The sequence below is a fragment of the Hyla sarda genome, chromosome 6 (assembly GCF_029499605.1).
Source record: "Hyla sarda isolate aHylSar1 chromosome 6, aHylSar1.hap1, whole genome shotgun sequence".
Classification (NCBI taxonomy): domain Eukaryota; kingdom Metazoa; phylum Chordata; class Amphibia; order Anura; family Hylidae; genus Hyla; species Hyla sarda.
The window spans coordinates 39,307,678-39,330,769 of record NC_079194.1 but is presented as its reverse complement, the minus strand read 5'-3'; the positions used below and the strand labels follow the sequence as shown (position 1 = coordinate 39,330,769).

The window sequence follows — 23,092 nt, the reverse complement described above, 5'->3', positions numbered from 1 at the left end:
GCTCAGCATGTGGGTTTGGTATATACCGGGCGTAACAAAGGAGCTCCACATCCCCATGCTCTTAATTAAATTGGCAGGCAATTTGTGTCTAGATGCTGCGAAGGCCGCACCCATACAAAAGGAATGACCTGAAATTGCTTCGAGATCATGTCCCAATGCAGATACCAGTACACGAACATATTTAACAAAACAGTTAGTGGAGAGAGGCAAACTATTGACAGGGAGTAAAGAACTAGAAAGATGACTTTCCTCTGTGGCAGCATGTAGGTGATTAAATACTGACACAGGACACCACTTGTGCTCTGACTGAAAATACTTGACCTGAACCTCGTTGTGGGAGGTCTTGGTAGATGTAAACACATAATAGTTGCCCATGCTAACCAGGTGACCTTTAGACAATATGTTGCTTTTACCAGATGAACGAGCAAACTCTCCGGGATTCAGAAACCCATAAAACCCAAGGTAAATTGCTGCCTTGATAACAAGACTCAACATGAAGCCAAATGGGGATGCATCTAACATGCCCCTGAATAGTTTACCTGATACAGGAATGTGTGTAGGAGGTTTGATAATAGATACATTACAGATGCCCCTCAATATAGCTTTAATCGGATGAGCTGAGAATAATGAAGGCCTACTAGGATGTTGCATTGCCATGAAATGTGGTATGCCTGCTAAATAGTTTTTAATAGTGCTGTGCGATAAATGCAGGGAAGAGTGGCAAAAACCAAGAAAACATAGTAGGGAGGAAATGTAATCGGAATCATCCTCAGGATGTGAAGACAGAAACTTCTGGTATGTGTCCCACGCTACACGATAATACCTCTTGGTGCTATCAGAGAGGGAACCCATGATGAGGTTGTTGGCTATTTTCCTGTATTGACTCAACCCGTTATAAATGACTGAAAGGGGTGACTGGAGTACCTGCTGGATCTTCCCCTGATGTTACCTGAAATTTAGATCTAGACAATGCGTCTGTCGCTACATTACGCACCCCTTCTATAAACTGAGCTGTGAACTGAAAATTGTGCTGTAATGACAACCAAACCAGCTTTCTTAAAAAACGCATGACCTGGCTGGATTTAGACCTGCCTTTGTTCAATTTCAGATTTCAACAGTGGCTGAATTGTCGCATACAAAAGTGACTAGCTGATGAGACCAGCCCACACCCCAGATCTGACCTGCCACCACTATTGGGAAAATCTCAAACAGAGCGGAACAGGTGGAAAACCCTGGAATACTACTTACCTGCTCTGGCCATTGCCCAGCTACCCAATGACTAAAAAATATGGCCGCTAACCACACAGAAGACAAAGCATCTGTGAAAATCCTAGGTGAAGTGTCTGATACATTAGGTACAAAAAAAGAAACCCCATTCCAGTTACCCAAGAACTCCTGCCACATAAGTAAGTCCGCCACTGCATCATACCCCACGTAAACCAAGCAGGAACAGTCAATACATGAACATTTGCTCTGCAGATAAGTCAGTAACAATTGAATTACATGGCTTTAAGACTCAGTTACATGGATTGCTCTGATAGGGTCAATCCATGCAAGTAAGTCAATGTAAATGCAGCATAACCGATGAATTGAATAAGCATATGCATAAACCAGCACCTCTGAACTAAATCAGAACACAGTGGACTCACATAAATTGTTCTGAAGACATGTCGGAAACACCTGTATACATATATGCGACAAAACTATGGAAAAGACGGGATTTATACCATAACATTGTTCCTGAAGACCTGTTGAAAAATTGCAATAACCCAAATACATACAAAAGAGAAACTACTCTGCCTAGAAATAAGAGAAAACACAGAAGGTATCTAAAACATTACAAATGCTTACAATACTGGAACTGGTATATACCAAAAATATCAGTCCCCACCTGTATTAATGAATTGAGACCCGCCAAATGCGGTATATGTACAGAAATTCATGGAAATACTAAATGATAAAACATGGAAAACAATTACTACACCTGCAGTAAGTAACACACCTAAAGAATGCCTCACTGCATATTGAATTATAAAACATTGATGAATGGTGAGATATATTAAAACTTCACTTTTATTTCGTTCAGGTAAAAAAAATATTAGTGAAAATATCAAAAATGATGTGTAAAAATGTTCGGCCGCCACCTTATTGCTTATAATAGAATAGAATTACTGCTGTCAACACTTTTATTTGTTCGGCTGAGCAAACCCATAAACGGAGTGCTATTGCATGTCTCTGTGCACACCAGCCTTTTGTGTCCAGCGGATTCTTTTAAATTTTGCCTAAATCGCTGCTTAGCATGTGCGTTCTTGACGTGTCATGCATAGGCTACAACTTTGCAGATAACAATAATTCATATGCACAATAGTCTGTACACAAATATAGTACTGCAGTTGTTAAAGGAGTAGTCCAGTGGTGACTCAGTGGTGAGCAACTTATCCCCTATCCTAAGGATAGGGGATAAGTTGCAGATCGCGGGGGGTCCGACCACTGGGGCCCCCTGCGATCTCCTGTACGGAGCCCCGACAGCCCGCGGGAAGGGGGCGTGTCGACCTCCGCACGAGGCGGCGGCCGACACGCTCCCTAAATACAACTCTATGGCAGAGCCGAAGCGCTGCCTTCGGCAATCTCCGGCTCTGCCATAGAGATGTATTGAGGGGGGCGTGTCTGCTGTCGCTTCGTGCGGGGGTCGACACCCGCTATCTGGGCCGAGAGCCGGGGCCCCGTACAGAGAGATCGCAGGGGGCCCCAGCGGTCGGACCCCCCGCGATCTCAAACTTATCCCCTATCCTTAGGTTAGGGGATAAGTTTTTCACCACTGGACTACCCCTTTAAGGCTCACAGATGAGATTATAGTCCATGTGCATAAATATATATATCCACACAGTCCTGCACAATAATCTGTATATTCCCCTCTCTGGTTATCCATACATATATTTTACAATAGGTGATCATAAAAGAGCAAAAAAGACCTCGCAAATGGCGCTGCTGGTTCCGTGGAGATGTAGGAATAAACCAAAATCCAAGTTGGAATATTGTAAAAGCTTGTGGATTTTATTGCAAATGAATAAAACCAATAAAAGCAATAGCAATAAAAGAGTGATACAAGTTAAGATTACGCGTTTCGGGGGAGCCACCCCCTTCTTCAGATCAGTATGCAGACTATACAAACAGAGATTCTATAAATACTGGAAAAAAGGGCGCCAGGTACATTAGGGGGCGGAGTTATGCAAATTACATACATGTGAAACAATAGGAAAAATTAGGAAAAACCACAGAATAGGAGTGACATACATATTACAATAGACCGGTGTATTTGAACCCCTATAAAACGTTACACTGACGGCGAGGACCGCTGCACAGGTGGACGTGCAGACGCAGAAGCATGTTCAGGATCTCAGGTTTTTCAATAATAAGTCACTGCACAATATATCCATAGTAACAATAACCTTTTATTGAGGTTCAAATACACCGGTCTAATGTCAAATATATGTGCGCATAACCGGAGAGGGGAGATCCAGAATTATGTTCTGCATGGTATGGGGACCCCTAGTGGTCTTTTTTATAAGCCATGATTTGTGTAAAAAGTGCTAGGACCGCTCGGTAATGCTCTATAGATAACAATGCATTTCCGAGCAGATTCCTGCAGAAAGGATTTGAGATATTTGCTGCCACTGTGGATTGTCCATGTGATAATTCAGTGTAAAATGTCCTTAGCAAAAAGTTTCCACATGGCCGCACACTTCAGTCCCTTCCTTCTTGCCCAGCAAACCAATGATTACTATGAGAAAATCTGTGCAAACCACTGGATTGGTATGACACCGCCCCCAGGGAACCTGAAATCCTTGCTATTTGTATTACAGCACTCGGTCTGCTGAGGGTAAACTAGAAGATTGCTTTTACTGGAAAAAAGCAATACTAGCGCTTTATTCACAGTAGATGCACCTTCTTTATTTATAATGCTCATTTTTGTTTGCTCTTATTAGAGGATCATTTGGTTCGGTTGTGTTTTGTATAAAAACAATTTTCCTGTGAGAAATCCCAATAGTTTCTGAGTGTTGATAGAGTGACTATTGGTGACAATGAAGGCTTTTTTTTTAGCTGCACCTTTGAGATACAATGTGTTGTTGTAAGAAAGTAAAACGAGACATAAAATGTCAAACTTCAAACAGGATAATTATCCACCATTGTTTACCGAAATTAATAGAATCCTTCAGAGAACCGAGAGTCCCGAAAAGACATTGAACATCTGATTGATTACAGTGAGATAGAAATAATGTATTAAATGAATGGCTTTTAAACATGTCCTCCATAAAGGATTCTGGCCCTCAATCATGTTTTTTTCATTGTCACCTTAATAAGTTGCAGGACAAATTTTAGGGTTATATATATATATATATATATATATATATATATATATATATATCAATGGCCCTCATTTACTATTGCAAACCTGACATGCTTTGTCGGGTCGTGCGCCAGAAATTCTGTCTGCGCCAGAATTTGCACCAGAATTTGCATCAGAATAAAAAAAAAAAAAAAAAAAAAAAACAGAGTAACACTCCATTTTGCTATGATAACCCACTGTTAGTAAATAAGGGCCAATATGTGTGTGTATGTATGTATGTGTGTGTATGTATGTATGTGTGTGTGTGTGTTTGTATGTGTGTGTATGTTCCAGCATCACGTCCAAAAGGCTAAAGATATTAACATGAAACCGGCCTACACATGTTACTTATATGTCAACAACAAACATAGGATAGGTAATTTAACCCTTACTCCCCCCTACTTGCCAGGGTCTGGGTTTTTGTTTAAATTCCCATACAAGTCTATGGGAAATATATAAATGCATAACTTCCAAACGGCTGGAGATATTTCGATAATATTTGGTGACATGTTACTTATATGTCCACTTAAAATATAGGATAGTTAATTTAACCCATAACTACCCATTTGTGAGGGTCAGGGTTTTTGTTTAAAGTCCCATGCAAATCAAAGGGAAATGTATGTTTCCACATAAGTTCCGTACGGCTGGAGATATTTCAATAATACCTGGTACACATATTACTTATATGTCAAATAAAAATATATGATAGTTAAATTAACCCTTACCTACACCTTACATAAAATATGTTTTTTTTTTTTTCACATCCCTTGCGAGTATATGGGACTTCCAGTAGCTTACTCCACTAGCTCCGCCCTGCATCTCCTGGTGAATGTGTCAATTCAGCTTGCAAGCCACACCCCATCTCACAGGGATAGGAGGTCAGGATATGAGGACGGGATATGAGGTCGGGATAGGAGGTCGAGATATGAGGACGGGATATGAGGATGGCATAGGAGGTTGTGATAGGAGGACAGAATATGAGGACAGGATATTAGGACGGGATATGAGGACCGGATATGAGGTCGGAATATGAGGCTGAGATATGAGGACGAGATATGTGGACGGGATATGGGGACGGGATATGAGGTTGAGATATGAGGTCGGGATTTGAGGACGGGACATAAGGAAAGGACATGAGGTCAAGATATAAAGACAAAATATGAGGCCAGGATATGAGGTCAGAATATAGGGAGGGAATTTGGGGTTGGGATAGGAAGTGGGGATATGAGGTCGGGATTTAAGGATGGGATATGAGGACAAAAGCTTCCTCCTTTGTTGTTTCTTCTCCCCCATAAGGATTAGGTATGAAAAACCATGCAGCGCTGGGTACTCAGCTAATATATATATATATATATATATATATATATACACACATAGACACACAAACATTAATCAATCTGTCTTTGTATTTTGCTGGGACTTCTCTGTGTTATGCTCTGTCTCCTTTCTAAGTTTGCCTTTCTTTGACTGCACTATGCACTTTATTTATGTACTTGCATATATATGAATTGAGACTAAGCTATTGATTATTTATTTATTATGTGATTTACTTTGCCTTTCTCCACTCTGTTTTCCTGTATGAACTGAATTTTGGTGCTTATTTATGTCTTTCAAAGTTTTTTTAATGTATGGTTGGTTATTTTCACTAAAGATTTATGTGATTAATTTATATCTGGTGGTGGTGTTATAATTTGGGGTGGTTTGTTATGGACATGGTAATAACAGATATTTGTATTTGTTTGAAATTTAGTATGTTAAAAAAAGGGATGTTAGGCCATCCTTTTTAACCATAAAAAATACCTATCTTTGCAGCTTTACTTTGCTTAAATAATACATTGGGAAAAGACCGCTGTTTTTTTTTTTTTGTTTTGTTTTTTAAAGTTCGGTTGCAAAAAAAAATAATTCAATTTTATTTTCATTTAATGTTATTTATTGTATAATTTTCCTACAAGGGAACTTTGAGAAGTAATCAGCAGATCTGCTGCCACTTCTGTCCATTTCAGGAACTGTCTGGAGCAGGATAGGTTTGTTATGCTTAGGTTTGTTGCTCCTGCTCTGGAGAGTTCCTGACATGGACAGAGGTGTCAGCAGAGAGAACTGTGGTCAAACTAAAAAGCAATTAAAAAAGAAAAGAACTTCCTCTGGAGTAAACAGCAGCTGATAAGTACTGGAAGGATTCAGATATTTAAATAAAATAAGCTTACAAATCTGTTTAACTTTCTGGCACCTGTTGATTTAAAAAAAATAAAAATAAAAATGTTTCCCACCGGAGTACCCCTTTAACCCCTTAAGGACTCAGCCCATTTTGGCCTTAAGGACTCAGACAATTTAATTTTTACGTTTTCATTTTTTCCTCCTCGCCTTCTAAAAATCATAACTCTTTTATATTTTCATCCACAGACTAGTATGAGGGCTTGTTTTTTGCGCGACCAGTTGTCCTTTGTAATGACATCACTCATTATATCATAAAATGTATGGCGCAACCAAAAAACACTATTTTTGTGGGGAAATTAAAACGAAAAACGCAATTTTGCTAATTTTGAAAGGTTTCGTTTTCACGCCGTACAATTTATGGTAAAAATGACATGTGTTCTTTATTCTGAGGGTCAATACGATTAAAATGCTACCCATTATTACATACTTTTATATTATTGTTGCGCTTAAAAAAAATCACAAACTTTTTAACCAAATTAGTACGTTTATAATCCCTTTATTTTGATGACCTCTAACTTTTTTATTTTTCCGTATAAGCGGCGGTATGGGGGCTCATTTTTTGCGCCATGATCTGTACTTTGTTTTGATACCACATTTGCAAATAAAAAACTTTTAATTAATTTTTTATAATTTTTTTTAATAAAATGTTTTAAAAAAGTAGGAATTTTGGACTTTTTTTTTTTTTTTCGTTCACGCCGTTCACCGTACGGGATCATTAACATTTTATTTTAATAGTTCGGACATTTACGCACGCGGAGATACCAACTATGTCTATACAAAAATTTTTTACGCTTTTTGGGGGTAAAATAGGAAAAAACGGATGTTTTATTTTGTTATTGGGGGAGGGGATTTTTCACTTTTTTTTTTACTTTTACATTTTTTTACTTTTTTTTTTACACTTGAATAGTCCCCATAGGGGACTATTCATAGCAATACCATGATTGCTAATACTGATCTGTTCTATGTATAGGACATAGAACAGATCAGTGTTTTCGGTCATCTTCTGCTCTGGTCTGCTCGATCACAGACCAGAGCAGGAGACGCCGGGAGCCGGATGGAGGAAGGAGAGGGGACCTCCGTGCGGCGTTATGAATGATCGGATCCCCGCAGCAGCGCTGTGGGCGATCCGATCATTCATTCAAATCGTGCACTGCCGCAGATGCCGGGATCTGTATTGATCCCGGCACCTGAGGGGTTAATGGCGGACGCCCGCGAGATTGCGGGCATCGGCCATTGCCGGCGGGTCCCTGGCTGCGATCAGCAGCCGGGATCAGCCGCGCATGACACGGGCATCGCTCCGATGCCCGCGGTTATGCACAGGACGTAAATGTATGTCCTGGTGCGTTAAGTACCACCTCACCAGGACGTACATTTACGTCCTGCGTCCTTAAGGGGTTAACCCCTTAAGGACACGTGCTGTAAATGTACAGCACTGCATAGTGCTACTTAGCGCACAGCGCGGTAAGCGAAGGAGCTGCGCTCGCCTCATTCAAACTGCAAAGAAATTTATAAAAATCAATAAAAAAATCACATATATGGAAAAGTGGTACTAAAACAAACTACAGATCATGGCACAAAAAATGAGCCCTCACACATCGCTGAATATGGAATAATAGGAAAGTTAGAGGTGGTAAAAATAGGGCAATTTTAAACTTACTGATTTGGTAAAAAAAAGTTTGTGATTTTTTAAAAGCAGTACAATAATAGAAATGTATGTAACCATGGGTATCTTTTAATCGTATTGACCCAGAGAATAAAGAAAACATGAAAATGTTACTGTAAAATGTACAGCGTGAAAACGAAACCTCCCCAAATTTGGAAAATTATGATTTTCGTTTAATTTTCCTTACATAAAAAATATTTTTTTGAGTTTACCACACATTTTAGAGTAAGATGAGTGTTGTCAATACAAAGTGCAACTTGTCATGCAAAAAAACAAGCCTTCATATGGGTCTGTGAATGGAAATATAAAAGAGTTATGGATTTTAGAAGACGAGGAGGAAAAAACAAAAACACAAAAATAAAATTGGCTGTGTCCTTAAAAGGGTACTCCCATGGAAAACTTTTTTTGTTTAGATCAACTGATGCCAGAAAGTTAAACAGATTTGTAAATTACACGGTGCTCTCTGCTGACCTCTGCTGTCCATTTTAGGAACTGTCCAGAGCAGGAGTAAATCCCCATAGCAAACATATGCTGCTCTGGACAGTTCCTAAAATGGACAGCAGAGGTCAGCAGAGAGCACCATGGTTGTGACATAAGAGAAATTCAAAAAGAAAAACATTTCCTTTGTATACATACCCTAAAATAATTTTTTTAATAGAAGTAATTTACAAATCGGTTTAACTTTCTGCCACCAGTTGATAAAAAAAAAAAAAAAGTTTTCCATTGGAGTACCCATTTAAGGTCAAAATGGGCTGTGTCCTAAAGGGGTTAAATAGCCCACTCAATCTCGTTACATGCTGAGGTCACAATGTGATCACGGCATGTAAGTAATTAATCTACTAGGAGCTAAGGTTTCCCCAATCTGTTAGTCAAAATGGGAGCTAGGCATGGAAGTTCCACCAGGCTAGAATTAGGACCTTTATTGACTGTCGTCAAAAGTGTGGTCATTAAAGGTCCGTAAAAAGGGTGGTCTTTAAGAGGATAGTAAAAGCTATAGTAATGTGTAAGGCATTGATTTCACAGTGACTTCTTTTTTTCAAAAATACATTGAATGACCAATAAAAAGTAGAAAAATAACAGCTTTTTTTTTTTGCAGGGCCAAATATTCTCCACTTTCATAATTCTTTCATACTCCATATTCTGATATGTCAGCAACCAGGAAGAATACCGCACCTGAGGACAGTAGTACCAGTGACCCAAGGGAGCTGCGGCAGGTAAATATACGTTTTTGTTTTATATGTGGGCTGCCTAGGGATAATGTTTAAAAAAAAGGTCTACAGAGGAGTTCCCCTTTAAGCTTGAAGTGTATGAATATCAAAGTGAAGTAGATATTTATCATCACACGTCATTTTTATTTTACATGGATTGGATAAATAAAACTAAGAACGCATCACTTGTTTAGTCTGTTCTGCACTTAAAATATTCAGGTTCAAAAGATGTGAATGTTCCTCAGCTTCATAACATTTGTATAAATGAGTTTCTTTGTTGGTTGGTAGTTGGTTATGTGCTAATACATGATATTTAAAAAAATAATAAATATGCAGTACTGGTAGTCAGCGAACAATGAGTTAATTGTTGTTACGCCGAGCGCTCCGGGTCCCCGCTCCTCCCCGGAGCGCTCGCTTCACTCCCTCCGCTGCAGCGCTCCGGTCACGTCCTCTGACCCGGGGCGCTGCGATCCCGCTGCCAGCCGGGATGCGATTCGCGATGCGGGTAGCGCCCGCTCGCGATGCGCACCCCGGCTCCCCTACCTGACTCGCTCCCCGTCTGTTCTGTCCCGGCGCGCGCGGCCCCGCTCCCTAGGGCGCGCGCGCGCCGGGTCTCTGCGATTTAAAGGGCCACTGCGCCGCTGATTGGCGCAGTGGTTCCAATTAGGGTTATCACCTGTGCACTTCCCTATATTACCTCACTTCCCTTGCACTCCCTTGCCGGATCTTGTTGCCTTAGTGCCAGTGAAAGCGTTCCTTGTGTGTTCCTTGCCTGTGTTTCCAGACCTTCTGCCGTTGCCCCTGACTACGATCCTTGCTGCCTGCCCCGACCTTCTGCTACGTCCGACCTTGCTTCTGCCTACTCCCTTGTACCGCGCCTATCTTCAGCAGCCAGAGAGGTGAGCCGTTGCTAGTGGATACGACCTGGTCACTACCGCCGCAGCAAGACCATCCCGCTTTGCGGCGGGCTCTGGTGAAAACCAGTAGTGGCTTAGAACCGGTCCACTAGCACGGTCCACGCCAATCCCTCTCTGGCACAGAGGATCCACTACCTGCCAGCCGGCATCGTGACAGTAGATCCGGCCATGGATCCCGCTGAAGTTCCTCTGCCAGTTGTCGCTGACCTCACCACGGTGGTCGCCCAGCAGTCACAACAGATAGCGCATCAAGGCCAACAGCTGTCTCAACTGACCGTTATGCTACAACAGTTACTACCACAGCTTCAGCAGTCATCTCCGCCGCCAGCTCCTGCACCTCCTCCGCAGCGAGTGGCCGCTCCTGGGCTACGCCTATCCTTGCCGGATAAATTTGATGGGGACTCTAAGTTTTGCCGTGGCTTTCTTTCCCAGTGTTCCCTGCATCTGGAGATGATGTCGGACCTGTTTCCCACTGAAAGGTCTAAAGTGGCTTTCGTAGTCAGCCTTCTGTCCGGAAAAGCCCTGTCATGGGCCACACCGCTCTGGGACCGCAATGACCCCGTCACTGCCTCTGTACACTCCTTCTTCTCGGAAATCCGAAGTGTCTTTGAGGAACCTGCCCGAGCCTCTTCTGCTGAGACTGCCCTGTTGAACCTGGTCCAGGGTAATTCTTCCGTTGGCGAGTATGCCGTACAATTCCGTACTCTTGCTTCAGAATTGTCCTGGAATAATGAGGCCCTCTGCGCGACCTTCAAAAAAGGCCTATCCAGCAACATTAAAGATGTTCTGGCCGCACGAGAAATTCCTGCTAATCTACATGAACTTATTCACCTAGCCACTCGCATTGACATGCGTTTTTCCGAAAGGCGTCAGGAACTCCGCCAAGATATGGACTCTGTTCGCACGAGGCGTTTCTCCTCCTCGGCTCCTCTCTCCTCTGGTCCCCTGCAATCTGTTCTTGTGCCTTCCGCCGTGGAGGCTATGCAGGTCGACCGGTCTCGCCTGACACCTCAAGAGAGGACACGACGCCGTATGGAGAACCTCTGCCTGTACTGTGCTAGTACCGAACACTTCCTGAGGGATTGTCCTATCCGTCCTCCCCGCCTGGAAAGACGTACGCTGACTCCGCACAAAGGTGAGACAGTCCTTGATGTCTACTCTGCTTCTCCACGTCTTACAGTGCCTGTGCGGATGTCTGCCTCTGCCTTCTCCTTCCCTGCTGTGGTCTTCTTGGACTCTGGATCTGCAGGAAATTTTATTTTGGCCTCTTTCGTCAACAGGTTCAACATCCCGGTGACCAGTCTCGCCAGACCCCTCTACATCAATTGTGTAAATAATGAAAGATTGGACTGTACCATACGTTTCCGCACGGAGCCCCTTCTTATGAGCATCGGATCTCATCATGAGAGGATTGAACTTTTGGTCCTCCCCAATTGCACCTCAGAAATTCTCCTTGGACTTCCCTGGCTTCAACTTCATTCCCCAACCCTGGATTGGTCCACTGGGGAGATCAAGAGTTGGGGGCCCTCTTGTTCCAAGAACTGTCTAAAACCGGTTCCCAGTAACCCTTGCCGTAACTCTGTGGTTCCTCCAGTAACCGGTCTCCCTAAGGCCTATATGGACTTCGCGGATGTTTTCTGCAAAAAACAAGCTGAGACTCTACCTCCTCACAGGCCTTATGATTGCCCTATCGACCTCCTCCCGGGTACTACTCCACCCCGGGGCAGAATTTATCCTCTCTCTGCCCCAGAGACTCTTGCCATGTCCGAATACGTCCAGGAGAATCTAAAAAAGGGCTTTATCCGTAAATCCTCCTCTCCTGCCGGAGCCGGATTTTTCTTTGTGTCCAAAAAAGATGGCTCCCTACGTCCTTGCATTGACTACCGCGGTCTTAATAAAATCACGGTTAAGAACCGCTACCCCTTACCCCTCATCTCTGAACTCTTTGATCGCCTCCAAGGTGCCCACATCTTCACTAAATTGGACTTAAGAGGCGCCTATAACCTCATCCGCATCAGAGAGGGGGACGAGTGGAAAACGGCATTTAACACCAGAGATGGACACTTTGAGTATCTGGTCATGCCCTTTGGACTGTGCAATGCCCCTGCCGTCTTCCAAGACTTTGTCAATGAAATTTTTCGTGATCTGTTATACTCCTGTGTTGTTGTATATCTGGACGATATCCTAATTTTTTCTGCCAATCTAGAAGAACACCGCCAGCATGTCCGTATGGTTCTTCAGAGACTTCGTGACAACCAACTCTATGCCAAAATTGAGAAATGTCTGTTTGAATGCCAATCTCTTCCTTTTCTAGGATATTTGGTCTCTGGCCAGGGACTACAGATGGATCCAGACAAACTCTCTGCCGTCTTAGATTGGCCACGCCCCTCCGGACTCCGTGCTATCCAACGCTTTTTGGGGTTCGCCAATTATTACAGGCAATTTATTCCACATTTTTCTACCATTGTGGCTCCTATCGTGGCTTTAACCAAAAAAAATGCTGATTCCAAGTCCTGGCCTCCTCAAGCAGAAGACTCCTTTAAACGACTCAAGTCTGCCTTTTCTTCGGCTCCCGTGCTCTCCAGACCTGACCCTTCCAAACCCTTCCTATTGGAGGTTGATGCCTCCTCAGTGGGAGCTGGAGCTGTTCTTCTACAAAAAAATTCTTCCGGGCATGCTGTCACTTGTGGTTTTTTCTCTAGGACCTTCTCTCCAGCGGAGAGGAACTACTCCATCGGGGATCGAGAGCTTCTAGCCATTAAATTAGCACTTGAGGAATGGAGGCATCTGCTGGAGGGATCAAGATTTCCTGTTATTATCTACACCGACCACAAGAACCTCTCCTACCTCCAGTCTGCCCAACGGCTGAATCCTCGCCAGGCCCGGTGGTCTCTGTTCTTTGCCCGATTTAATTTTGAGATTCACTTTCGTCCTGCCGATAAGAACATTAGGGCCGATGCTCTCTCTCGTTCCTCGGATGCCTCAGAAGTTGATCTCCCTCCGCAACACATCATTCCACCTGACTGCCTGATCTCCACTTCTCCTGCCTCCATCAGGCAGACTCCTCCAGGAAAGACCTTTGTTTCTCCACGCCAACGCCTCGGAATCCTCAAATGGGGTCACTCCTCCCATCTCGCAGGTCATGCGGGCATCAAGAAATCTGTGCAACTCATCTCCCGCTTCTATTGGTGGCCGACTCTGGAGACGGATGTTGGGGACTTTGTGCGAGCCTGCACTATCTGTGCCCGGGATAAGACTCCTCGCCAGAAGCCCGCTGGTTTTCTTCATCCTCTGCCTGTCCCCGAACAGCCTTGGTCTCTGATTGGTATGGATTTTATTACTGATTTACCCCCTTCCCGTGGCAACACCGTTATTTGGGTGGTCGTTGATCGATTCTCCAAAATGGCACATTTCATCCCTCTTCCTGGTCTTCCTTCTGCGCCTCAGTTGGCTAAACAATTTTTTGTACACATTTTTCGTCTTCACGGGTTGCCTACGCAGATTGTCTCGGATAGAGGGGTCCAATTCGTGTCTAAATTCTGGAGGGCTCTCTGTAAACAACTCAAGATTAAATTAAATTTTTCCTCTGCATATCATCCCCAGTCCAATGGACAAGTAGAAAGAATTAACCAGATCCTGGGTGATTATTTGCGACATTTTGTTTCCTCCCGCCAGGATGACTGGGCAGATCTCCTTCCATGGGCCGAATTCTCGTATAACTTCAGGGTCTCTGAATCTTCCTCCAAATCCCCATTTTTCGTGGTGTACGGCCGTCACCCTCTTCCCCCCCTCCCTACCCCCTTGCCCTCTGGTCTGCCCGCTGTGGATGAAATTTCTCGTGACCTTTCCATTATATGGAGAGAGACCCAAAATTCTCTCTTACAGGCTTCTTCACGCATGAAGAGGTTCGCGGATAAGAAAAGAAGAGCTCCCCCCGTTTTTTCCCCTGGAGACAAGGTATGGCTCTCCGCTAAATATGTCCGCTTCCGTGTCCCTAGCTACAAGTTGGGACCACGCTATCTTGGTCCTTTCAAAATTTTGTGTCAAATTAATCCTGTCTCTTATAAACTTCTTCTTCCTCCTTCTCTTCGTATCCCTAATGCCTTTCACGTCTCTCTTCTCAAACCACTCATCCTCAACCGTTTTTCTCCCAAATCTGTTCCTCCCACTCCTGTTTCCGGCTCCTCGGACGTCTTCTCGGTCAAGGAAATTTTGGCTGCCAAAAAGGTCAGAGGGAAAAATTTTTTTTTAGTAGACTGGGAGGGTTGTGGTCCTGAAGAGAGATCCTGGGAACCTGAGGACAACATCCTTGACAAAAGTCTGCTCCTCAGGTTCTCAGGCTCCAAGAAGAGGGGGAGACCCAAGGGGGGGGTACTGTTACGCCGAGCGCTCCGGGTCCCCGCTCCTCCCCGGAGCGCTCGCTTCACTCCCTCCGCTGCAGCGCTCCGGTCACGTCCTCTGACCCGGGGCGCTGCGATCCCGCTGCCAGCCGGGATGCGATTCGCGATGCGGGTAGCGCCCGCTCGCGATGCGCACCCCGGCTCCCCTACCTGACTCGCTCCCCGTCTGTTCTGTCCCGGCGCGCGCGGCCCCGCTCCCTAGGGCGCGCGCGCGCCGGGTCTCTGCGATTTAAAGGGCCACTGCGCCGCTGATTGGCGCAGTGGTTCCAATTAGGGTTATCACCTGTGCACTTCCCTATATTACCTCACTTCCCTTGCACTCCCTTGCCGGATCTTGTTGCCTTAGTGCCAGTGAAAGCGTTCCTTGTGTGTTCCTTGCCTGTGTTTCCAGACCTTCTGCCGTTGCCCCTGACTACGATCCTTGCTGCCTGCCCCGACCTTCTGCTACGTCCGACCTTGCTTCTGCCTACTCCCTTGTACCGCGCCTATCTTCAGCAGCCAGAGAGGTGAGCCGTTGCTAGTGGATACGACCTGGTCACTACCGCCGCAGCAAGACCATCCCGCTTTGCGGCGGGCTCTGGTGAAAACCAGTAGTGGCTTAGAACCGGTCCACTAGCACGGTCCACGCCAATCCCTCTCTGGCACAGAGGATCCACTACCTGCCAGCCGGCATCGTGACAATTGTTCTGTCAACGGAGAGTCCTGAAGTCAGTAATTCTGACACATGTATAGAGTAGTAATGTTTGTGATGTCGCGCACTTTCCTTCCTCGCTAATGATACCCTGGATCAGCCCGGAGGCGCAGCTAGAGGGACGATCATGTATCTGTTCTTTGCATAAGGATTTGTGATATAATAATACAAAATAAAAAAAACACTACAAACAGCTCCTTTTTTTTTTTTTTTTTTGCAAAATGACCATCTTTACTTTATTTTTATGAGTTTTGTCCAATGTAAATTTTGCTAAATGTCACCTTTGATTTTTTCCACTTAAGATTTACAGATTTGATTGGAATTTTCAAGTGCAAATTCTGTTTGCCAAACTGAGAAAGAAAGTCCTATTTATTGTATATGATTGTCAAAAATAATAGGAGAGAGCTGATTGTGACAAGTAGTCAAATGGATACTGTACGCCATTTCAGCAGCTAATAGATGTGAAGCCTATTGAAAGAACACCTACTATTATCTAAACCTATGGACTGTATATAAACATTTCTGGAGGATGTCAGATCTGGAGATAATCTGGGATAATAAAGTGACAATCCGAGCAGGATCCTACTAACCCACTGTAGGAATACCATAGTCATCTTCTGTCGCTATTTAAATTCACTACTATCTGACACCTATATATGAAACTAGGTGAGTACCCAGTGTTGCCTGGTTTTACTTTCCTTATCCTTTTTGGGGAGGAAAATCAACAAAGGAGGAAGCTTTTGACTTCAAATCCCATCCTCATATATTGTTGCCATATCCCAACCCCATATCCTGTCCCCATATCCCGTCCTCATATCTCAACCTCATACCCCATCCTCACATCGTGACCTCATATCCTATCCTTATATCCTGACCTCCTATCCCGTCCTCATATCTTGTCCTCATATCTCAACCTCCTATCCCATCCTCAAATCACGACCTCATATCCCGTCCTCATATCCCATCCTCATATCTCGTCCTCATAGCCCAACCCCATATCTCATCCCCATATCCCATCCCCATATCTCGACCTCATATCTTGACCTCATATCCCATCCTCTTATCCTGTCCTCATATCCCGTCCTCCTATCCCGTCCTCCTATCCCAACCTCATATCCCGTCCTCATATGCTGTCCTCATATCCTGTCCTCATATCTCGTCCTCATACCTCGACCTCATATTCCAACCTCATATCCTGTCCTCATAGCCCGACCCCATATCCCATCCTCCTATCCCATCCCCATATCTTAACCTCATATCTCAACATCATATCCCGTCCTCTTATCCCGTCCTCATATCCCGTCGTCCTATCTCAACCTCAAAGCCCCTCCTCATATCCCGCCCTCATATCCCCTCCTCATATCCCCCTCATATCCTGTCCTCATATCCCGACCTCATATCCCATCCTCATATCCCGACCTCATATTCTGTCCTCATATCCCGACCTCATATTCTGTCCTCATATCCCGACCTCAGATCCCGACCTCAGATCCCATCCTCATATGCTGTCCTCACATCCCGTCCGTATGTCCCATCCTCATATCCTGTCCTCAAGTGGGACTGATTTGTGATGAAGATATTGTAAGCTGAAAATAGAAGGGGACGTGGATTTGTGGGACTGGGCGTGATTTGCAAGCCAGACCGATGCACAAAACGTGTAGATAATAAAAGGGGTGGGGCTTAAACAGTTGGCGTGTCTTTGTGAGATGGGGTGTGGCTTGCAAGCTGGACTGATAAATTCACCAGGAGATGCAGAGCGGAGCTTGTGGAGTAAGGTACTGAAAGTCCTATTTACTTGCATGGGGGGGCTTGAAACAAAAATCCATCTTTTATATAAGGGTATAGGTAAGGGTTAATTTAACTATCATATATTTTTATATACCATATAAGTAATATGTGTACCAGGTCTTGGAACATCTCCAGCCGTACGGAAGTTATGTGGGAACATACATTTCCCATAGAGTTGCATGGGACTTTCACATATGGGTTAAATTAAAGGACATGTCTACTGCATGAATTTGACATATTCCTGTGCCTAGGCTTTAAAAATAAACAAAATAAACTTTGACTCACTTTCCTAAGTTCCCCCGTTGCTCCGGTATTGGCCGCAGCGATGTCCCAACTCGGCCGGTGATAGGCTGAGCGAACTGTCATGTAAGGAGTCGGACAGAGCTCCTTACATGACACTGCGCTCAGCCTATCACCGGTGATACACTGACGGCCCTGTGACCTTCCAGTCCCCAGGAAGCAGCAAGAGAGCCACAGCGGAAGACCGTGGGGCCAATACCGGAGCAACGGGGGAACGTAGGAAGGTGAGTTAAAGTTTATTTTGTTAATGTTTACAAAATAAATGCAGTACAGCTGTCCTTTAACTATCCTATATTTTAAGTGGACATATAAGTAACATGTGACCAAGTATTATCGAAATATCTCCAGCTGTTTGGAAGTTTTGCAGTAACATATATTTTCCATAGACTTGTATGGGAATTTAAACAAAAATCCAGACCCTGGCAAATGGGGGTGAGTAAGGGAGAAATTACCTATCCTATGTTTGTTGTAGACATATAAGTAACATGTGTGCCAAGTTTCATGTTAATATCTTTAGTCGTTTGGATGTGATGCTGAAACATACACACACACACACACACACACACATTGGGGGAGATTTATCAAGGGATTTAGGCCGGGTCTCCACTGAGTAATTTTTCACAAAAACGCTGCAAAAAACGCCAGAACGCAGGGAAAATCAATGGCGTTTTTTAAGCTGTTTTTTCAGGGGTTTTTTTTAAAGAAAAAAAACACTGCAAAAAACTCAGTAAAGACCCGACCTTAGAGTTCTTTTTTGCTGAAAAAAATCATTTAAAAAGTTGCATGTGAACCTAAGCAAATTTTTTGCGACTTTTGGTCAATGATTCATCAAGTGAATTTATCAAGTCGCACAAAAAGTTGAAAAGTCGCAACACCTCAAAAAACTCTGTAAATGTAAGCCAGCCGAGACTTACAACTCAACTCACTATGGACTCATTAGGGATATAGGTTGAACTTGATGGACTCTGGTCTTTTTTCAACCTTATGAACTATGTTACTATGTTACTTTGTTACAGACCTGGCTTACAAAATGGCTTTTGTGAGCAAATTTTTATATTTCCCGCTGGCAGCCATGATCACAGCTCAAGCGGGAATTATGATATATCAACTGTACAAAGGAGCCCGGGTTGGCATCACTCTGCAGCAGCTCCGGCTCCATCTGATTCTAACCCGCTACCCTAACATAATGACGGAGACAATGATTTACATCCCCCTCTTGTCTCCCACCCACCCACGTTGCACATCTCCCATCTGTCTGCCAACTGTTGCAAGACTACAACTCCCAGCATGTCATTACTGTGAGGGCATGCTAGGAGTTGTAGTCTTGTAGTAGGTAGCATACGAAAGATGTGCAGTGCAGCGCAGGCGGGTGGGAGACAAGGGGGGGATTTAAATCAGTGTCCCCGTCATTAAGTTAGGGTAGCGGGTTAGAATCTGATGGAGCCCGGGCTCCTTTTAACCTACCTTGGCACCGCAGAGTTTTTCTAGTCTCTACTGAAATTTCACATTTCCCGCTGGGTCCCGTAACTGGCCCTGTGGCTGTAGAGAAATGTTTCCTGTCTGCAACATAGTGAGATTGCATACCACAACCAACAACCAATAGCATGGGGCAGGTGTATGCGCCTCAGCCAATCACAGTTGCTTTGCTGACTCATCAGCTGCTTGGGAACATTTCTCTTCAGGGAACAGTTTTCTTCACTACACCGGTGGTGATATTACAGTATGGGATATAGAAACTCCGCTGCTTTCATATGTTAAAAGGAGCCCGGGCTCTGTCTGATTCTATTCCCGCTACTATAACATAATGAGGGGACGGAGACACTGCTTTACATCCCCCCTTGTCTCCCGCCCGCGCCGCATATCTCCCACTCACTACAAGAATACAAGTAGTCTTGTAGTGAGCGAGAGATGTGAGGCGCGGGCGGGAGACAAGGGGGGGGGGATGTAAAGCAGTGTCCCCACCCCCTCATTATGTTAGATAGAGTATGGGGGATGGCATCAGACTGAGCCCAGGCGGCTGCAGAGTGATGCTAGCTCGGGCTCCACAATGGCACCAGCGAGTATCTCTATACATATGTTATTTCACATTTCCCGCTGGGTCCCGTGATTGGCGGGGACTGAGCAGCCAATCACGGGACCTGCGGGAAATATGAAATTACAATGGCCCTAATTTACTTAGAGTGTTGTGTGTAGGTTTCTTTGTGGGTTTTAATTCCCTTCAATTTATTTCCCACGGTATTTACTAAGGTTTCCCTACATTTTCCACTTTCCCTACACTTTGCTTTTTTTACATATGTTCTGACCTCAAATTCACCACATTTTATGTGGAAACCTTAGTAAATATGTTGTTTTTTTGTGAAAATGTCGAGAAGACGCCCCTTTTTGGGGGACCACGCCCCCTTTCCAAGGTGGTCACACCCCTTTTTTTGAGTTGTCTTAGCAAAAATCTGGCGCAGACAGAATTTCTGGCGCAATGCAACAGAATCTGGCGCACAACCCAACAAAACATGTCGGGTTTGCAATAGAAAATGAGGGCCAATGATTTTCTGATCACCGACGGCCAGGAAACAGAGCGCATTACCGCCCGCTTCCCTGGCTTGCAGAACTACAACTCCCAGCATGCCCTTAACCCCTTCGTGACCCAGCCCATTTTCACCTTCATGACCTGGGCATTTTTTGAAAATCTGACCACTGTCACTTTAAACATTAATAACTCTGGAATGCTTTTACTTATCATTCTGATTCCGAGATTGTTTTTTCGTGACATATTCTACTTTATGTTATTGGTAAAATTTCACTGATATTTGTATCCTTTCTTGGTAAAAAATCTAAAAATTTCATGAAAATTTTGAAAACTTAGCATTTTTCTAACTTTGAAAGTCTCTGCTTGAAAGGAAAATGGATATTCCAAATAAATTACATATTGATTCACATATACAATATGTCTACTTTTTGTTTGCATAAAAAAATTGACATGTTTTTACTTTTGGAGGGCACCAGAGGGCTTCAAAGTTCTGCAGCAATTTTTCAATTTTTCTCAAGAGTTTCAAAATCGTAATTTTTCAGGGCCCAGTTCAGGTTGGAAGTGGATTTTAAGGGTCTTCATATTAGAAATACCCCATAAATTACCCCATTATAAAAACTGCACCCCCAAAGTAAGTGTTTTAACCCTTTAGGTGTTTCACAGGAATAGCAGCAAAGTGAAGGAGAAAATTCTAAATCTTCATTTTTTACACTCGCATTTTCTTGTAGACCCAATTTTTGAATTTTTACAATGGGTAAAAGGAGAGAAATCATCCTATACTTTGTAACCCAATTTCTCTTGAGTAAGGAAATACCTCATATGTCTATGTAAAGTGTTCGGCGGGCGCAGTAGAGGGCTCAGAAGTGAAGGAGCGACAATGGGATTTTGGAGAGTGAGTTTTTCTGAAAGGGTTTTTGGGGGCATGTACCATTTAGGAAGCCCCTATGGTGCCAGAACAGTGGACCCCCCCCCACATGTGACCCCATTTTGGAAACTATACCCCTCATGGAATTTAATAAGGGGTGCAGTGAGCATTTACACCCCACTGGCGTTTGACAGATATTTGAAACAGTGGACTGTGCAAATCAAAAATTTTATTTTTCATTTTCACAGACCACTGTTCCAAAAATCTGTCAGACACCAGTGGGGTGTAAATGCTCACTGCACCCCTTATTAAATTCCATGAGGGGTGTAGTTTCCAAAATGGGGTCACATGTGGATATTTATTGTTTTGCGTTTGTCAGAACTGATGTAACAATCAGCCACCCCTGTGCAAATCGCCTCAAATGTACATGGCGCACTCTCCCTTCTGGGCCTTGTTGTGCGCCCCCAGAGCACTTTGCGCCCACATATGGGGTATCTCATAAATTTGCGTTACAAATTTAGAGGGTCTTTTTTCCCTTTTACCTCTTGTGAAAATGAAAATTATAGGGCAACACCAGCATGTCAGTGTAAAAATTTTATTTTTTTACACTAACATGCTGGTGTAGACCCCAACTTCACCTTTTCATAAGGGGTTAAAGAAGAAAAAGCCCCCCAAAATTTGCAAGGCACTTTCTCCCGAGTACGGCGATACCCCATATGTGTCCCAAAACTGTTGCCCTGAAATACGACAGGGCTCCAAAGTGAGAGAGCGCCATGCGCATTTGAGGCCTGAATTAGGGATTTGCATAGGGGTGGACATAGGGGTATTCTATGCCAATGATTCCCAAACAGGGTGCCTCCAGCTGTTGCAAAACTCCCAGCATGCCTGGACAGTCAATGGCTGTCCGGCAATACTGGGAGTTATTATTTAGCAACAGCTGGAGGCTCCGTTTTGGAAACAGTAGCATACCAGATGTTTTTCATTTTTTGGGGAGGGGGGGCTGTGTAGGGATATGTGTATATGTAGTGTTTTTTTACTTTTTATTTTAGGTTAGTGTTAGTGTAGTGTAGTGTTTTTAGGGTACAGTCACATGGGCAGAGGTTCACAGCAAGTTTGCCGCTGGAAGTTTGAGCTGCAGCGCAAAATTTGCGCCATCTCAAACTTGCAACACTCACTGTAAACCTCCGCCCATGTGAGTGTACCCTGTACATTCACATTGGGGGGAGGGGGCAAACATCCAGCTGTTGCAAACTCCGAGCATGCCCTTTGGCTGTCCGTGCATGCTGGGAGTTGTAGTTTTGCAACAGCTGGAGGAACACTGGTTTGGAAACACTAAGTTAAGTAATAAACTTTCAAGTGTTTTGCAACCAAACTTAGTGTTTCCAAACCAGTGTGCCTCCAGCTGTTGCAAAACTACAACTCCCAGCATGCATGGTCTGTCAGTGCATGCTGGGAGTTATAGTTTTGCAACAATTGCAACAGCTGGAGGCACTGAGGTAGGAAACGGACAATGTTTCCCAACTAGTGTGCCTCCAGTTGTTGCAAAACTAGAACTCCCAGCATGCCCAGACTGCCCAGGCATGCTGGAAGTTGTAGTTCGGCAATATCTGAAGGATCATATGTTGCTGAACTACAACTTCCAGCATGCTTGGGCAGTCTGGGCATGCTGGGAGTTGTAGTTTTGCAACATCTGGAGGTCCACAGTTTGGAGACCACTGTATAATGGTCTCCAATCTGTGCTCTTCCAGATGTTAGAGAACTACAACTCCCAGCATGCCTGGACAGACTGAGCATGCTGAGATTTGTAGTTTTGCAACATCTGGAAGAGCACAGATTGGAGACCATTATACAGTGGTCTCCAAACTGTGGGCCTCCAGATGTTGCAAAACTACAACTCCCAGCATGCCCAGAAAGCCAAAGGCTGTCTGGGCATGCTGGGAGTTGCAGTTTTGAAACTCTCAGAGGCAGCAGTGAGATCGCTTTACGGCGATCTCACTGCTGCCAATGAAGATGCCGCACTGCTGCCGGAAACTCACCTCCGGGACGCAGCGCCGCCGGGACCGCCTGGAGGACGCCGGGACCGCTCGGGACACCGCTCGGACGGGTAAGTGACGCCGGGGGACGGGTCAGGGACA

General features: G+C 44.3%; 1 protein-coding gene and 1 long non-coding RNA gene across 5 annotated transcripts in view; one reads left to right on the top strand and one right to left on the bottom strand.

The window, feature by feature from the left end:
- KCNT2 (potassium sodium-activated channel subfamily T member 2) overlaps positions 1 to 23,092 on the bottom strand; it is an 814,344-nt gene that overhangs the window by 634,704 nt on the left and 156,548 nt on the right. The gene's annotated exons all lie outside the window — the stretch shown is intronic.
- Positions 1 to 23,092, top strand: part of LOC130275498 (uncharacterized) — a 50,057-nt gene that overhangs the window by 18,659 nt on the left and 8,306 nt on the right. For both annotated transcript variants that reach the window (XR_008844799.1, XR_008844798.1), the window contains one exon: positions 9,361 to 9,478. This is a non-coding gene — a long non-coding RNA (uncharacterized LOC130275498). The remainder of the gene's footprint in view (positions 1 to 9,360; positions 9,479 to 23,092) is intronic.